Source organism: Nicotiana attenuata, unplaced genomic scaffold, assembly GCF_001879085.1.
Source record: "Nicotiana attenuata strain UT unplaced genomic scaffold, NIATTr2, whole genome shotgun sequence".
Classification (NCBI taxonomy): Eukaryota; Viridiplantae; Streptophyta; class Magnoliopsida; order Solanales; family Solanaceae; genus Nicotiana; species Nicotiana attenuata.
The window spans coordinates 543,290-561,750 of NW_017670494.1; positions in this window are offsets into that span (position 1 = coordinate 543,290).

Genomic DNA, 18,461 nt, shown 5'->3' on the forward strand with positions numbered 1-18,461 from the left:
GGCGACATACAAAACACACATTGCACATTTTGGGGGGAAGCATGTAAACAAACAGAGGCTCAATCACACCTCCTTGAACAGAAAAGCACGTAATTAGCATGACTTTCACATATTGGTTAAAGTCTGATTAAATACCAAATATGAGAGAACTTAAAGGTTGAGGCAGACTGATTTATTACATAATTCAGATAAGAAGCCCGAATCAGGCCTGCCTGCTGGTTGTAATTAATAGAACAGATTCAGTTTATAGTTATTACCCTATGGCTTGCCTAAGTGTTAAGACGGGGTCCTATAGGCATGATATCTACTGAATTCAGAAAATAGTAAGGCTTGAAATAAATTGTTTGAATGCATACTTGTTAAACTTGCTAAGTGAAGGAATCAGATTATTAAAAGAGAGGCAGGATTTAACGAATTGATTATAAATTCTACAACTGACAGTATCCATTATTACTGGTTTTATATCTAACACTGAGTGAGGCGAATCAGATTCGATTAAAAATTCCTATAGGCATGCTTTCTATGCGTTGCTGATTTTAAACTTTATAGACATGGTGTAAAAAATGCAGAAACCTTATAGACATAGTATCTAAATGCATAAGGCTTGTTTTAAACCTATAAACATGGTATCTAGATGCAGAATTTGTTTAAGACCTATAAACATGGTATCTAGATGTAATTGAATATGCAGAATTGAACAATCCTATATGCATAATTTCTATACGAAGTTGGATATACAGAATTAGACCTATAGGTATGTTTCTATTTGAATATGCAGAATTCAGAATACCCATAGACATGGTTTCTATATGATAGTTGGATATGCAGGAATATAGTAGTCCTATAGTCATGATTTCTATATGTATTTGAAATATGCAAAATTATAATAGACCTATAGACATGATCTCTATATGTATTTGAAATATGCAAAATTATGATAGACCTATAGACATGATCTCTATATGTATCTGAATATGCAAAATTGTAATAGACCTATAGACATGATTTCTACCCTTTGCATGCATAGTTACCCACCCTTTTTCACTAGCCATCCCCAAGCGTTTATTACAACTTATTACAAACCAGAATGAATAAAAAATAACATCGGAAAAAAAAATAAAAAAAAATACAACCAAAGGAGAGCCTGATTCAGACTTCCTGTCTGAAATATGAGATAGACCAACTCAAAGACCACTGATCCAAAGACTTTCTCCAATCTGAGTGTGTCAAAGTTCCCTAAGAGCCCTAATGGGACTCCGGGCAGTGCTCACACCCAAATTATATCACCAGAATAGGGACAAGTGCAGTGAGGAAGGGCCAGCCCTCAAGTGTCCAAGTTCAGAGGGAGCTCAAAGGGTCCCAAGGCAAGGCTCACAAGAAGGGGCAGAACTTAAAATCTAAGAGAGAGTGCAAGTGAAGAACAAAATTCTAAGGAATAAAGGAGAGGGAAATAGCCACAAACAGGTACACAAAAGGGGTTTGGGGAATAGGGGAATTGCAAAGAGCCTATTGCTTAGGCTAGGGCAAGATTTAGGCATACCCAGCAATGGAGGATGCTGGCATGCCTATAAGTCTGCCAAAACACTTCATATTAGAGGCTAGGATCCCAGGGGATCAAGTTTGAGTCATGGACAATAATTTGCAGTACTGTCATGCCTCAAACCATAGAATAAACACATAGGGAGTGGGGGTTTTGGGATTCACAATAGATTTAGAATAGGCAGAAGGAAATTACAGCATGCTAAAGTAAGTATTAAACTACACATAAGCAGTAGGCAGACATGTAGGTAAAAGTAGTAAATAACACATTGTTGTGATTGCTGAAAACCTTAATCAGGACATACCAGTTTCAAAGAAGCAAAATACAGCAGTAGCAATGCTTGGAAAACAGGCCACAACACAAGTAACAAGAGAGAATGCTTTTGAATGTGAGTGTGAGTTTAGAAAACTAAGAGTGTTCATATGTGTCGTGTCAATGAAAGAGCAGGTATTTATAGTGTGAAAACAGGTAGAAAATAAGCAATAAATAACCGTGTACCAATTAAAATCAATCAGTAGAAGAACTTCCTTTAATTAAGGAGTTCAAACTTAAACGGTAATGAACATAAATCATTTAAGGAAAGAGATTGAGTAAGCATCTTGTGCAAAGTAGGCAATTAGGGGTAAATACATAGTAGTTTAATTAAGGGAAGAATCTTTAAAATACACGGTTAAACAAATAAGGTAAGATACCCAATAAAATCAATCAGTACATAGTAAATCAAGGAGTCAGGGATTTGAAATTACTGGTTCATGAGCAAACCAAGTCAGAAAGGCTAAGGAAAGTTTTTCAAATCAACCTAAGAAACAAGGAAATTAGCACAACAAGGAAAGAATCAATTAGATTTACACAAAGGAGGTCTGAAATCAGTCAAAAAACATTGAAAGTCATTTTAGAGGGGAAGCTCAGCATATATAAAGAGTACACAAGTATTAGGCATGCGAGGGTGAATTTAGGACAAAGAAAAAGCGTCATGTAATCACAAAAATTAGTAAGTAGTGAACTATAGGAACATGGTAGTCATCTTAGTGACAAAGAAGAGGGAGAGTATCAAATAGCATGCAGAGGGTCCAGTAGAAAGACCCTAGAAGAGTTTAGCAGGTAATCAGAATCATATAAAGAAACAAAGGTTGAAACAAAGATTTCGAAACTCAGAGCAGCAGATGAAACAATCTTCAAAAACTCGAATAGGTCCAAAGAAGTTAGGGTTTTGAAATCAAACAAGTTAAAAGATGAAGAACAAGCAAATCACATAGCGAATAGTCTCAATACTCGGATGAAACCCCAAATTTAGGGTTTTGCCATCAATCGAGTGTAGAGATGAAAAGACAAGTAATCAAGGCAAAAATACTAACGAAATAAGTTCAGAAATCTCAGAAAGGAACTGAGACTTTTTACATGCATTTTCCAGTAGAAGAAACAATCATAAGAAATACAGTAGAAGAACACATAAGAAATACAGTAGAAGAAACACATAGGAAATACAGTAAAAGACACACATGCGAAACACAGTAGAACATGCTAAAGATCAGAGAAACTTTAAAGGATAACTTAACGAAACCCTAAATCGGATAAAGATGAAGGCTCTGAAGGTATAGTTTTGAAAGAACTTTGAGAAAATGTTTAAAAGCTTAGAGAAAACACTGATATACAATGGATCTAAAAGAATCGGAAAAACCTCGAAGGGTTAGGGTTTCAGAAGAACCCAGGTGATGAGAAAGGCTTGGAAAGTCATTGATCTGAGCCGGAGAAGTCGAGATCAGGCTCGAATGACCATGGCTGGCCGGAGCGAGGTCGGAGACGGCCATAGAACTCGAATCAAACAAAGTCTGGGCCAAGCTTCTTCAAGGTTAGGCCTTGGAACCACAGTAACCAGGCGTGTAGGAGTTATGGGAGGCCGGTATTGGACTTCAATGGCCTTGGAAGTCATGGATTCCGGTGATTTTAGGGTGGAAATGGAGGGAGGCGGCTAGGGTTTCTGAGGGAGCTTGAGAGAATTGGGAGAAGGGGGAATTCAAGGGCGGCTGCAGAAGGGAAATGATTAGGTTTAGGGGTTAGGTCAGATGGGAAATTAAAAAAGGAAAGATTAAAAGGTGGCCGTTGATCATTTTGATCAACGGCCTGGATTGAATGGGGAATCCGGGCGGGTTGTTTAGAAGGTTCGTGGGTCGGGTAGATTAGGTAATTGGGTTGGGTAATTGGGTTTAATTAGAGGTCCAAATCCGGCTAAAATTGAAATGCAAATGGGCTATCATTTAAATAGCCATTTTTCCCTCATTTATTTTATAAAAAATAATAAATAATTTTTGGAAGTAAATTAAAGGCACTAAAATGATTAATAAAGTATAATTATCAATTTGAAAATACTGGACTTAATTTTTTTATAAATATAAACGCAATTAAATCTTAAAAGGGGCTAATATTGCAATTATATGCAATTTAGCTTTAAAAATACTAAATAAATTCGTAAAAATATGCAAAAAATATATTAGCTATATTTTAGTATAAATATGAGAATCCAATAAATGAATCACCAAAATGATAATTTTGGGAATTATTATTGGGTTTTTTTTATGAATAAAAATAGGGTAATAATTTGTTTAAAAATCTTTAAAAATTAAGGAAAAATAATAAAACTTTTGGACATGCTTATATATGCGTACATATGCTATTTTGAAAGTATTTTGCATATTAAAAAATATACAGGGAAAAATTGGGTATCAATAGAAGGTTCAGTGGCAGGGTCAGCTGGTCGAGGAGGCGACTTGGGAGACCGAGCAGGATATGCACAGTCGTTACCCTCATCTTTTAACTATTCCAGGTATGTCTCTATGCTCGTTCGAGGACGAAAGAATGGTTAAGTGTGGGAGGATGTAACGACCCGACCGGTCGTTTCAAGAATTAACGCCTCGATCCCCTATTAACTGCATTCCCCGTGTTTGTTTCTGCTATTGTGAGTTGCCGGGAGGATTTATTTGGAGTTTCGGAGAGTTTTGGGACACTTAGTTCCCAAATGAGAGCTTAAGTTCTAGAATTTGGACCATAGTCGGAACAATGTGAAGACGGCCTCGGAATGGAATTTCGTTGGTTCCGCTAACACCATTGGGTGATTTCGGGTTTAGGAGCGTGTTCGGATTCTGTTTTGAAGGTCCGTAGCTTAATTAGGCTTGAAATGCCGAAAGTTGAATTTTTGAAGTTTCCGGTTCGATAGTGAGATTTTGATATCGGGGTCGGAATGGAATTCCGGAAGTTGGAGTAGCTCCGTAGTGTTGAATGTGACGTGCTTGCAAAATTTCAGGTCATTCGGACGAGGTTTGATAGACTTTTGATCGAAAGCGTAAACTGGAAGTTTTTGGAATTCTTAGGCTTGAATCAAATGTTAAATTGGTGTTTTGATGTTGTTTTGAGCTTTCCGAAGGTTGGAACAAGTTTGAATGATGTTTTAGGATTGGTTGGCATGTTTGGTTGAGGTCCCGGGGGCTTCGGGTGAGTTTCGGGTGCTTAACGGGAGTTGGATTGGACTTAGGAAGAACTTGAGGTTGCTAAACCTGTCATAACCGCACCTGCGTGAATGAGACTGCAGGTGTGGCGCCGCAGAAGCAGCTGAGAGACCGCAGAAGCGAGATTGGCCAGGCTCCAGCAAACCGCAGGTGCGAAATGGGGAACGCACCTGCGAGACCGCAGGTGCAGTAAAGGAGCTGCAGGTGTGAAAATTGATCTTTAATGAAGCGTCGCAGATGCAACTTGAGTTCCGCAGATGTGGGACCGCACGTACGGTCCCAGGGCCGCAGATGTGGTTTCACTGGTCAGAAAAGGGGCAGAATCGAGGGTTAAGTTCAAAACTTGGAAGAATCTATTGGGATCTCGATTGAGGGTGATTTTGGGAGGATTTTGAAGAGGAAATCAGTGGGTAATGATTCCTAATCCCTTTATAGTTGTTTTCCTATAATCTAATCTTAGTTTTGCCATTTAATTTCGGATTTGAGATGAAAATTGGGGAAAATTTTGGAGAAAGTTCTTAGACCTAAATTTCGAGTTTTGATTGGGAATTTGACGTTGGATTTGGATAATTTTGGGTATGGTTAGACTCGTGAGAGTATGAGAATTTTGAAAATGTAAATTTTACCCGATTCCGAGATGTGGGCCCGGAGGGTGTTTGGTCATTTTACCTAATTTCATGTATTAGCTTAGAATTTATTAGTTGATTTAGTTGCTTGAAGTGTTATTTACATTATACAATTGAATTGAATAGATTTGGGCCATTTGGAGTCGAGTACTCGTGGCAAGAGCGTGGTTTCGGGTATTGAGTCGGTTCGAGGTAAGTGGCTTGCCTAACCTTGTGTGGGGGAAACTCCCCTTAGGATTTGGTATTACTGATACTTGAAATGCCTTGTACATGAGGTGACGAGTGCGTACTTGTGCTAATTGTTGAAAATCCTATTTTCATTAAGTAACTCTAATTGTGTTTCCTTTCCTGCTAATACTATTTGCATTGTAAGCCTGCTGTTAGCTTAGGGAAGCATGTCTAATTGCCTTAATTGCTTTATTTGTTCAAACTGCCTTATTTGGATTATATTTGGCATGCTAGGTTAGAATTACCTATTTTTACCTTGGTATGAGATTTGAACTGAATTGAGTATTCTTCGTGTTGCTGCTGTGTGTTTACTTTGGGACTACGGGACGGCATCCCGGGAGATCACCCTGCTTGTTTACTTTGGGACTACGGATTTGTATTCCGAGAGATCCCCAGCACGTATATTGAGTATACCAAGAGATCCTTGGGATACCGAGAGATCCCCAACATATATTGAGGATACTAAGAGATCCTTGGGATACCGAGAGATCCCCAGCATATATTGAGGATACTAAGAGATCCTCGGGATACTGAGAGATCCCCAGCACACATATCGAGGATACTAAGAGATTCTCGGGATACTGAGAGATCCCCGGTTGTTATCTCGATGTCGAGCTGTATTCCTTTTCGTGATTATTTTGTCTCTGTTATAGCTGTTGTTGTTCTTTCTATCCTGTGTTACTTCTTACTGTTGCACTTAATTATACTGCATTATTCTATACTGTTATACCTTGTATTTCATTTAACCTCAGTAGGGCCCTGACCTTCCTCGTCACTACCCGACCGAGGTTAGTCTTGGCATTTACTAAGTCCCGCTGTGGTGTACTCATGCCCTTTCTGCGCATGTTTTTCATCTGCAGATCCAGGTACTCTCACTCAGTCTTATCACCCTTGAGGAGAGACGCTTTTGTAGAGACTTCAAGGTATATCTGCCGCGTCCGCAGACCGAGGAGTCCCTTTCCATTCTCTGTAGTAGTATAGCCCTTCTGTATCTCGTTGTTGTTAGACATTTCTGGAGTTAGAGCATTTTATGTTCTCTTAGCTTGTGATTCATGGGGTTCCGGATTTTAGGAGTGTTAGGTTGATATTTCTTTTTATTGTTATATGTCGGGTGGCTTCTTAAACACTGTTATACTTTGTTATCTCAGTTTTTATTAGTTTCATTTCCGCAATTATTTCTTTTTTGCATTTGTTAGGCTTACCTAGTCTTAGAGACTAGGTGCCATCACGACTGTTCACGGAGGGCGAACTTGGGTCGTGACAGAACCTAGCGCTAGATTTTGACATGCAATGGAGGAATCAAATCACGAGTCTATGAATACTAGCCTCGAGCTATTGCATGAAAAACGAGAAGTTGCGCTAGTTCGAATGGTTGCATAGAAGCAAAGAATCGAGAGATATTACAATAGAAGAGCTAACCTTCGCCACTTCAGAATCGAGGACTTAGTTCTAAAGAAAGTCACCCTCAATACTCAGGACCCAAACAAAGGGAAACTAGGCCCAAATTAGGAAGGACCATATCGAGTCATCAGTGTCATCGGAAAGGGATCCTACAAACTTGGCACGATGGAGAGCGAACAACTGCCAAACAATTGGAATGTATCACTACTCAAACGATATTATTGCTGAGGTATGACTTTCTCCCTTTCCCATTTGTATTAGATACTAACTTATTGTAGGTGTTCTATCGAGGCGTTGAGAAAACTCTTCAACACGAAGATCTTAGGTTTTAAAGCACGCGTTGCACTCTTTTCTCTCAGATCGGTTTTTATCCCGAATGGATTTTTTCGGCTAAGTTTGTAACGAGGCAACAATTATGTGCTACCTGAGGAAAATTCAACAGTATCCAAGGCTTCTTTTCAATCAACCTCGAATACTGGGGGCAATCACCCTCAGAGGTTATATTTTCGACAAAAATACTTCATGTCAAAGGGTCTTGATAGGGAAACCTTGTAATGGGCCAAACGGTCGAATGAACCGTGTCCATATAGACCAATCGAGTCCCGATGGCAAAACATATACGCATGTATAAATTATTCAAAGAAGCATTCTTTCTATATCAAACACTGTGTGTCTCAAAGAGAATTTGCTACTATACGAGTTCCATACTTATGATTTTTTGAGAAATGGATCAAGGGCCAAACGCAAATATACCTCAAACACTCGGGGACTTTCATTGACAATCAACATAGTTGAGTTGTCTAAACTCAAATACATAAGCCCTCAAAGAGGCACCCCTCGTTCTATAGGCCAAGGCCATCTTTGTCGGGGACTAACACCTCGAACAAGTTCGAAGTGTTATTGGGAACAAGCCCAAGAGGCATACCCAAAGGCTACAGCCAAATTAATGCGTCTCGGAGACATCCGAACCCCGCACTCAAAATAGGCCTTCAAATTCTTTGAAAACCGGTTAAAAAGGCTACCCTCGGCAAATAATAAAAAGGGCTTCGATAAAATCAGTCGTCGGAAAACCTTAAGAGGTATGAAATTACCTTAACACAAACGTGCTAAGGCACAGAAAGCAGAAGGGTTTTTAATCGACATCGAACCCTCAAAAAACTTAATGGGTAAAAAATACATGCTAAAGGCATAAAGAAATTTTCACTAAGAATTTTAAAGCCAAAATACTAGCCATTTTCCAGAGGCCATATCGGCCCGACCTAAAGAGCCTAAGGGCCGATAAACTTAGTGTTTGAAATCTTGTTGTCACTTAATCTGAACCCAAGGGTTCAATTTTCCCGGGCCCAAAGAAATAATAACTTGATTATGGCTCGGGGACTCACCGTTATCCGACACAAACCCTTAAGGGTCTATGCCTAAAAGTTCGAACCTTATTCGAACTCGACCGTGGTAACTTCAAGGAAGCCACCTGAGACAAAGTCTCGAATAAGATTATGCTAAAATTAAACAAGGCAAAAAAAATATTTAAAGATCGAGAAGGCATTCAAGAAAATATTTCTTTTATATATTTGAAAGAAGATGCGTACAAGTGACCAAAGAGGTCTTACAAAAAGAAAAAGAAAAATCCTAACTATACTCGGGGCTGGTTTTTCCCTTGGGAGAAGCTTCTCTTTCGGACACCTCGTCGTTATCGAACCCGCCTTGACTACCATCATCATCATCGTCGTCGTCAGAAGAGACAAGAAATCTGGCATCAACTTCAAGCGCCTTAGCTTGAGCTATTTCTTCAGAGAGGTCGTAACCTTGAGCGTGGATTTCCTCGAGGGTCTCCCTCTGGGATTGACACTTGGCCAAATCATTGCTCCGTCACTCTCCATCGGAGGCTTCCCTTAGCTGCATTTGATCAGCCTCAGCATCGACCAAGTATACAGGAATGGTTTTGTCAGCCGCGATCTTCGTCTCCCCGACCTCTGCCTTGGCCTCAGCAAGCTTGACCTCGAGCTCGTCGATCCTTTTGGCCTGGGCCGAACTTTTCTCTTTAGATCCCCGAAGTTGGGCCTCGGCCGATGCCAGTTTGGCCAAAGCAGCCTCTTTCTCCGCAACAAAGCGGTCTATATTCTCTTTCTACCGATCGCAGTCGGCTTTGATCTGATCGACCTCCCTTCGAAGCAGCTCGATCCTCTCCAGTTTTTGTTGCAGCTGAGACAGTGAAGTATTAGCCTCCACAGTTGGGTCGAGTAGACCGTACTCTTTCAAAATGACAGTTATCTGCTTGTCTTGCTCGGCCTCGTCTTTACGAGCCTTGTCCAAGTCCGCCCGAAGGTCCCTGAGTTCCTCCTCCTTTTGACCGCAAAGGAACTTCAAAGCGTTCCTCTCCTCCGTGGTCTTCTGAAGCTCGGCCTCACATTGGCTCAGTTCGGCCCTAAACTTGGTGAAAGCCTACACAGAAAGAAAAATACAAGTTAGGGTAAAGGAAGAAGAGGGAAAAGAAAAATGCAACGATAGGAATTAATGCTTACCCGAGATAAAAGGCATTGAGCCTCTTCGAAAAGAGTGGATGCGTCGTTAAGATCGGTGGCGTCATCAACCCCGGTAAAGCAATCCCAGAAGGGATCCTCTTCACTGGGGGCTCCGTATAAGTCAGGAATCTGTAGAGCCCGAGCCTCCCTTATGGCCTCCTCAGAATAAGCTGGTAGAGAGGGAGAGTGACCTATTGTCATGGCCCCGAGCAAATCACTCGGGGCGCTTTGTTCAGCCTTAGCGATCTCGGAGCCTGCCCCCTCCGGTGTGCTTGTTGATGGCCGAGGAACAATCTCGACCTCGGGCGATTAAGGGGTTTTGCCCGCATCTTTCTTCGAAGCCTCCTCATCACGAGGCAGGGTCACCGGCTCGGAGGGCTTGGCAGCTTCAACCGGCTTCCTGGTTCGAACCACCAGCGCCGAGTCTCCACCCTCGTCTTCTTCTTCTTCATCCACCTGGTGTACCGATTCTATATCCACAGGAATGATATTTCTCCTGCGTGCGAGCTGGAGCCTTTTTATCTTGGGGGTCTTCGGTTTCGAGACCCTCTTCCTCTTATTGTCTTTCCTCGATTTCGGGCTCGGGGACTCGGTCTCTTCCCCAGCGGTGCCGGCCTCATTTCAGAAATATCTCCAATGCTTGCATGGAGGAGAATCAAGTATGAGTAAGAGACATCTCCGATAAAGAGGAAAGCATCAAAAGCTTACAAGATCAACTTACCATGATGCTTGGCTTCCCATCTCTCCCTCGCCAAGTCACGCCAGTAGCGCTCATTATTAGAGGAGGTAGAGGCTAGTTTCTGGACCCAGGCTTCGAGGTCGGTGACCGCATGAGGCATCCAAGCGACCGCTGCGAAATAAATGAAGGCAACACATAATGCAAAAACGGAGTAAGAAGGCTAATGGGAAACAACTTTACTTACGTTCAGGGTTCCACTTCTCTGGGAACGGCATTTTCTCCTCTGGGATGATGTCACAAGTCCTCACTCGCACGAACCGGCTCATCCAACCCCGATCTTTATCCTCGTCGTTGCTAGCAAAAAGGGCCTTGGTCGCCCAGCGTTGGAGCTTGATCAACCCTCGGAAAAGTTGAGGTCGATATAATCGAATGAGATGGTTGAGGGTGAATTGCAGCCCCTCGGCCTTGCTGGAAAAGAAACGGAGCATGATCACCATGTGCCAGAAAGAAAGGTGGATCTTGCCGAGGGTGACCTGGTACCTCTTGCAGAAATCGATGATGACTGGATCAATGGGATCCAGTGTGAAGGGGTAAGTGTAGACACTTAGGAACCCTTCCACATGAATGGTGATACTCTCCTCGGGATCGGGGATCTGTACGATGACCTCGTCCCCCCAACCACAATCTCTCTTCATGGCCTCGAGGTGTTTCTCCATTATCGAGCAAATATATCTAGATACGTACTCACATCGGCCAGGGATCGATGGGGGATTCTTGACTTTGAAGTCGTTCTTTGTAACATAGGGGCCGGGAACAATCTCATGAAGGGCCGGCGTTTTATCACCGACCGGCCGGGAAGAAGAGGAGGAAGCTTTATCCTTTTGAGGAACAGTTTTGGAGGTTTTTGCCATTGATTTAAGTGGGAGGAAGCGGAAAAAGGTCGAGTTTGATATTTTTTTGTGCTAAAAGGGGCGGATCAACAGGCAGTGAAAGAGAAAGATGAAGAGAGGAAGAGATCAAGGAAGTTTGAAGGTGAAAGCAAATTTTTTGATTCAAATAGATGCCCTGTATTTATAGACACGCGGTGACGGTTTGGCGGCGGTAGTGGACGACCGCCACTGGCAAACATTTAATGTTTTGGGGAAATGAACCGACGGGACATTTCGGTCACCTCAAGTGCTTACATCACGAGGATGACATCATCATCAGGGCCTCCAAAAAATCGAGGTTCAAGTCGTTTCTTATCATTTTATTTTAAGAAATGAGGGGACTATCTGTATACGGTGGTCGATAGAAAAAGTGATTGATACTACGACGAGAGCCCAAGACGCCGAGCTCGGGGTTGAGGCTCCTTTCCAATATCGAGGTCGAGGTCGATATCACTTGCCAAGGTCGGAAGAAGGCCCACTTCGAGATAATACCGTTATGATTTAGTAACAAAAAGAGCGAGATACCCGCAACGGCCTGAAGATCACGACGTAAATTTCGGAATGGATTGGTCCTTGGCGGTTAGACAGCTGTCCAATATGGTTTCCTACTGTAATTAAAAGTGTACCTTATTTAGGACCCCCTATTATATAAAGGGGAGCCCATTCATTTGTGAAGCACGGTTCAGTGAGGAGAATATACATTTATCACTTTCTTGCTTACTGTTCATCAGAGTTGCCTCATAATTTGTTGTTCTTACTAACCCACTTCGAGACTATCAAAAGTCGAGGTCGAGATTTAGCTCATACACTGGTTTGACTTATTTTATTCCTCAATTTATATATTTAATTCCTTGTTTATCAATTTATATTGGATTAAATCACATATCCTTAAAACCACAATATAAGTTTAATTGTTACTCAAATTTTAGGGTAAACAAGAATCACGGGATCTTGGCAATTAGAGGCACGCATTTCTAGTCCCTCTCTATTCGTTTCAAAAGTCCACTCTCTTTCCCTGTGATCAGCAACCCAAAGACGAAAACGAATCACACTATCCAACTAGTATTTGATTTCCGATCTAGAAATGTCTCAAAATCTCAATCCAAACCTAACTTACGACGCGATAATCTTAGGTGCCTCAGGTTTTACAGGCAAATACGTCATTAGAGAAGACCTGAAATTCCTCAACGTTCCAATGCTTAAAATTTGTCCTTTGGGTTTGATTTTAAAATTATGAAGCTCCTACCATCGTTTATATTGTTATTTCTAGAGTAATATTTTTGTGTGTTCTTATAATTTCAAATTAGCTTTTTTCAAAATAATCATGTAAAGAGTCAATCGCAAAATTTATTATAGATATGCTAAAGCATAAAATACAAGAACCAAATTTAGAAAATTCTTATAAATCAGGAACCAAATTTTCTCCTTTTTTTTCTTCTTCGCAACTTGTTTATTACATGCGTGTTCTTAATTAAGAAACTGACGCAAACGGTCCCTATCTATGTCACTAATTGTATCTTAAACCATCACATTTGTCACTTAATGATCTAACGACCCTCAATATTTATATAATATTAATCAGATTTTTCTTCGATGACTCTGGCACACGTGCCAATTGATAGTATTGTTTTGATTTGACTTAAATATTCCTCAATCTCTCCAACATGTAGACACTATCTTAATTTCAAGGTGTTCCAAAATGTATGACACTATTATTGTAATAACATAATTTTACATAACTTTCGCCAGTTTCTATAATCAAATATTTGTAATAAATCAAATTTTAGTACCGGTACAATATTTATTCCTTCACGCTATCTATTATTTAATTTGTTTTGACTACCAACTTATACAATATATATGTCAAGTTAATATGATAAATTTCTTATCTCGTCAAATAAAGTCACATAAAATGATAAAGGTATAAAAGATTATCATACCTCCCGTTATTTCATTGCAATAGTTCATATCTGTGCCAAATGGAAAAAGACCTTTCTAGTCCCTCTAATAGTCGAGTTGAGTTAAATTTGGACTCTAAAGGGGTTGTTTTGTACAAGGCATAAGAATAATAATTCTGAGATAGGAATTTAAATTGTATTTATCCCATGTTTAATTATAGATATTAGTTAATGGATAGCTAATCTAATCTCATAAGATATCCTTGTTTAATATCACCATTGTACCAAGCGAAGGGTGGACTAACTATCAAAAAGTTGGATTTATATCTAACCTTGAAAACAAATTTGCATCTCCATAGAGAAAAAATTAATTCTTGTTGTTTGTCTAAATTTTGGTGAACAATAACAGATATACTTTTTTACATAACGTTGTAATAAAAAACTGAATAAGCAAGCTAGTTGAAGAATGAGCCATAACATTGTAGTATTGCCGAATTTTTATAAGAATAAACCATAAGAGTACAATTTTTTTTTCCAGAGAACTACAATTATCACATATTATAAAATCTTACAATAAATAAAGATGTTTCTCCTTGGGTCCTACTCGGCCTTTTTCTTTTTCTTTGAGGTATTCTGATATTTTATCCTTACAAACAGGGCAACTTGCATTTTTGATACTTTCTTTTAGTATCGAATATTCCCAAGTAAGAGCCCCGTACGCAACCTCAAACATCTCAGCCTCTCTCTTTGACCTGAGAAACCAAAAAAAAAAAAGAATACACATGTGACCCCCAAAACATTCAAGATAAATAAGACAAATGAAGAGAAAAGAAAAAGAAATTTCAAGAAAAATAGAAACTCACTCTTCAAGTTGTTGTTTGATTGACTTAGAACGTTTTCCTTGAGATGCCATTGGTTAAAAAGTTGAAGTTGGTTCAAGACTCTTTGATCTTGAAGCGGTTCTTAGACACTCCCTCCGGTCCAAAATAAGTGATTTTTAAGCTGTTTTCACACAGATTAAGAAATTCAACTTTTAACATTAATTAGCAATGAAATTGACCATATTAACCTTTACTATCTTTTCACATAAATACTCCTAACACATACTCCAACACTATTTACTCCAAGGGCAATGTAGGAAAAAAATAATTATTTCATTCTTGAAATTTGAATAAATCACTTATTTTGAACCACAAAAACAAAACTAAAAAAATCACTTATTTTGAACCGGAGAATTCTTTAGCGGCGAAAAGTTTGAGATAAGCAAAGTAGGTTTTGACGAAACATGAGTAAGATATATATAGTACTTTTTAGAGTTTGTTTGCGTATAACTTACGCCTGTGAGGGGGACCACTCCATAAATGAACGAATTTTGCATGGTATTTAGAGATTACATATTATTGTATAACTAATAAAAAAAATCATGTATGAAATCAGATTGTTTCTTGAAATAAATGATACATATATTTATTTATCTCTGATTTTTTTTTTTGGTTTAACCATTTATTTTTGGGACTCACTAACTCGACTAATCTAGGTTCGTACCATGTAGGTCCCAATTAAGGCTGAAATGCTCCCCACTAAGATATTTAGAATTTAAACTCGAAACCTCTGGTCAAGAGGGGGAAATCACATCCATCCACTACATCCCATTTGTGCCAACTTTTGGTGTAACTGAGTTGTCACGACCCAAAATCCACTAAGGATCGTGATGGCGCCGGACACCACTGTCAGGCAAACCAACACCAAGAAGTTAATTAAATTCTCATTTTAGTATTTATTGAAATCATTTCTTTTATACATTAAACAATAAATAATGAAATTCACTGAAATAAATTGATGTCTTTAACGAACTTAATATTGAATAATCTCATAATCATCCCAGAACCCGGTGTCACAAGTGCGTGAGCTATTTCTAGGAGATCAAATAAAGCAATAACTGTTCGAAATACAAATTGGACAACAGGTAAATACTATACACTGAAAGAGACTATGCCGGCTGCCGGCTGCCGGGTCGCCTCGAAAGATGTAGCTCACCTAAGTCCCCGTATCATCCATGCTGCTACGCCTATAAGGCCACTAGAGGTACATGTACCTGTGCAACAAAAATGCACAGCAAGTGTAGCATGAGTACAAAAATAACGTGTACTCAGTAAGTATCCCGTCTAATCTCGAAAAAGTAGAGACGAGAGATCGACTTCGACACTTACTAGTGGTCCAATAATAATATACTAATAATATAGAAAATCGAGGATTTTCATAATAATGGTTGTAACTCAATAGCATGAGGCATGTAACAATTCTTTCGTTTATAGGAAATTTTCGAATTCATTTTCATCATTTGTACATTTATCTCAAGCCAGGGCGAACAAATACCAACATCTATGAATTTCAAGGCAAGCAATACAAGCATGCGCAAATCATGCCGAGGTCGTACGGTCCGATCCAACAATATTAAAATTGCACACTGCCAGAGGGTCGAATGGCGCGAACCATAGATGCATCTATTACCCCGCTCGCTAATCATACATGATACGCGGTCAAATATAAATAAACAATTACCCCGCTCGCGAATCATACATGCGACGCAGATACACATAGAAATACACATTCAAACAGTCAATTAAGACTTCATTAGGGAAACAATTATTCAAGGAAGTGTCAACTTCTCCTTTACAAGTCGAGAAAGCGAAGTTTAACTCTTTTTGAAAATTATTTACCATTTCGATACAATTAAAGCAATTTAAACTATCAATAAGATTACAATTATTACAAGTAAAGCATGTTTTTGGGTCCTAGACTACCCGGACATAAGCATAATGTAGCTACACACGGACTCACGTCACCTCGTGCGTATGTAGCCCCCACAAATAGAGGCACATATTCAATTAATTCACCTATGGGGATAATTCCCTCTTACAAGGTTAGAAAGGAGACTCACCTCGCTCCGAGGTTCCATAACCGGCAGTCCACGCCCTTCCGAAGATTCAAACCGATGCACATTGCTCCAAAACTAGCCAATAATTATGTAAACTCATTAATATATGATGAATTACTCATTATAATCTAATTTATAACAATTCCTAAGCCCGATCGAAAAGTTGACAAAATTGCCCTCGGGCCCACATGCCCGGATTCCGAAATTCTTAGAAGATAAAGTTTACCCATAACCTCACGAACTCAAATATATAATTTACTCTCAATTTTATGTCCAAAATCATGGTAAAAATCCAAGAATACCAATTTTCTAGGTTTTCCTCAGACACCCAAATTTCTACCAATTTTCATGCTAAAATCTATACATAATCAATGTATTTAACTCAAGATAGGTGAGGATAGCTTACCTTGTTGTTGATGATGAAAACCCCCACTTGAAGCTCTCCAAAAATCGTCCAAACAAGAGTAAAATGGAAGAGAATGGGCCAAACCCCCGTTTTAAAGAAACCTTACTGCCTCCAGCATTTTCGCACCTGCGGTGCACAGACCGCTTCTGCGGCCCCGCTTCTGCGGTCCCAGGCTCAAGTCCAAAATCCGCTTTTGCGGTCTCCTCAGCGCAGATTCGCACCGGCATCTGCGGGTAAATCTCTGCACCTGCGGTCACTGCCCTTCTTCGCCCAAACTGCACCTGCGACCATTCCCTCCCTTCTGCGATCACGCACCTGCGGTCAAACTTGCGCAGGTGCGATTACACCAGAACTGGTACACTTCAGCCATTCCTTATGTTCCATTTTCGATCCGTTGACCACCCGGATTTCACCCGAGGCCCCCGGGACCCCATCCAATCATCATCATACTGACCTGCTCGAGGCCTCAAATCACAATAAACAACGCCTAAGTCACAAATCACACCCCATTTCAAACTTGATGAATTTTAGAACTTCGAACTTCCTCGTCCGATGCCGAAACCTATCAAATCACCTCCGATTGACTTCAATTTTCGCACACGAGTCATATTCGACATTACGGACCTACTCCAACTTCCAGAATCAAATTCAGACCCCGATATCAAAAAGTCCACCTCCGGTCAAACTTCTCAAAAACCTTCAAATTTCTAACTTTCGCCAAATGACTCCAAAATGACCTACGGACCTCCAAATCCACTTCCGATCGCGCTCCCAATACCAGAATCACCATACGGAGCTATTCCCAGATTCGGAATCCCAAACGGACATCGATAGCATTGAAATGCACTTCAACCCAAATTTATGAAATTCTTCCAAAAATGCTAACTTCCACAGTAACCGCCAAAATGCTCCCGGATCACCCGAAACCCGATCCGGGCATATGCCCAAGTCCGAAATCATCATACGAACATGCTGGAACCTTCAAATCCCGATTCCAAGGTTGTTTACTCAAAAATCCAATCCTAATCAATTCTTCCAACTTAAAACTTTTGAAATGAGAATTTCCTTTCCAAATCCAAATCCGAACTTCCAGAATTTGGATTCCGGCCAAACATACAAGTCATAATACCTGAAGTGAAGCTACTCATAGCCTCAGACCGCCGAAGAACGCGCTAAATCTCAAAACGACCGATCGGGTCGTTACATGAGTTATCACGTAAATATTCATCTAAAAATATTGAGTTAGTGGGTCGAAATTTGTACTAGTACTATTAATTCTTAATTTTATATATATATATATATATAACCATTTATTTTTGGGACTCACTAACTCGACTAATCTAGGTTCGTACCATGTAGGTCTCAATTAAGGATGAAATGCTCCCCACTAAGATATATAGAATTTAAACTCGAAACCTCAGGTCAAGGAGGGAAAATCACACCCATCCACTACATCCCATTTGTGTCAACTTTTGGTGTAACTGAGTAATCACGTAAATATTCATCTAAACAAATTGTGTTACTGGGTTGAAATTTGTACTAGTACTATTAATTCTTAATTAACTATTTAATTCCATTTAAAGATAATTTTATTTGTGTAAGTTGTAAATAATTAGAAAAATCTTAAGTAGAAATATTAATAAAGTTACTTTAAAGCTCACACTATAGGAAAAATATAAAATAATTATAGAAATTTGCAGGGTGGTAATTGTAGCGGTAGAAGGTATGATGAAATTGATTAATCACTAAAAGGCATCTTGAATTCAACCATCTCACGTGAAAAACGGAGGGGGGGGG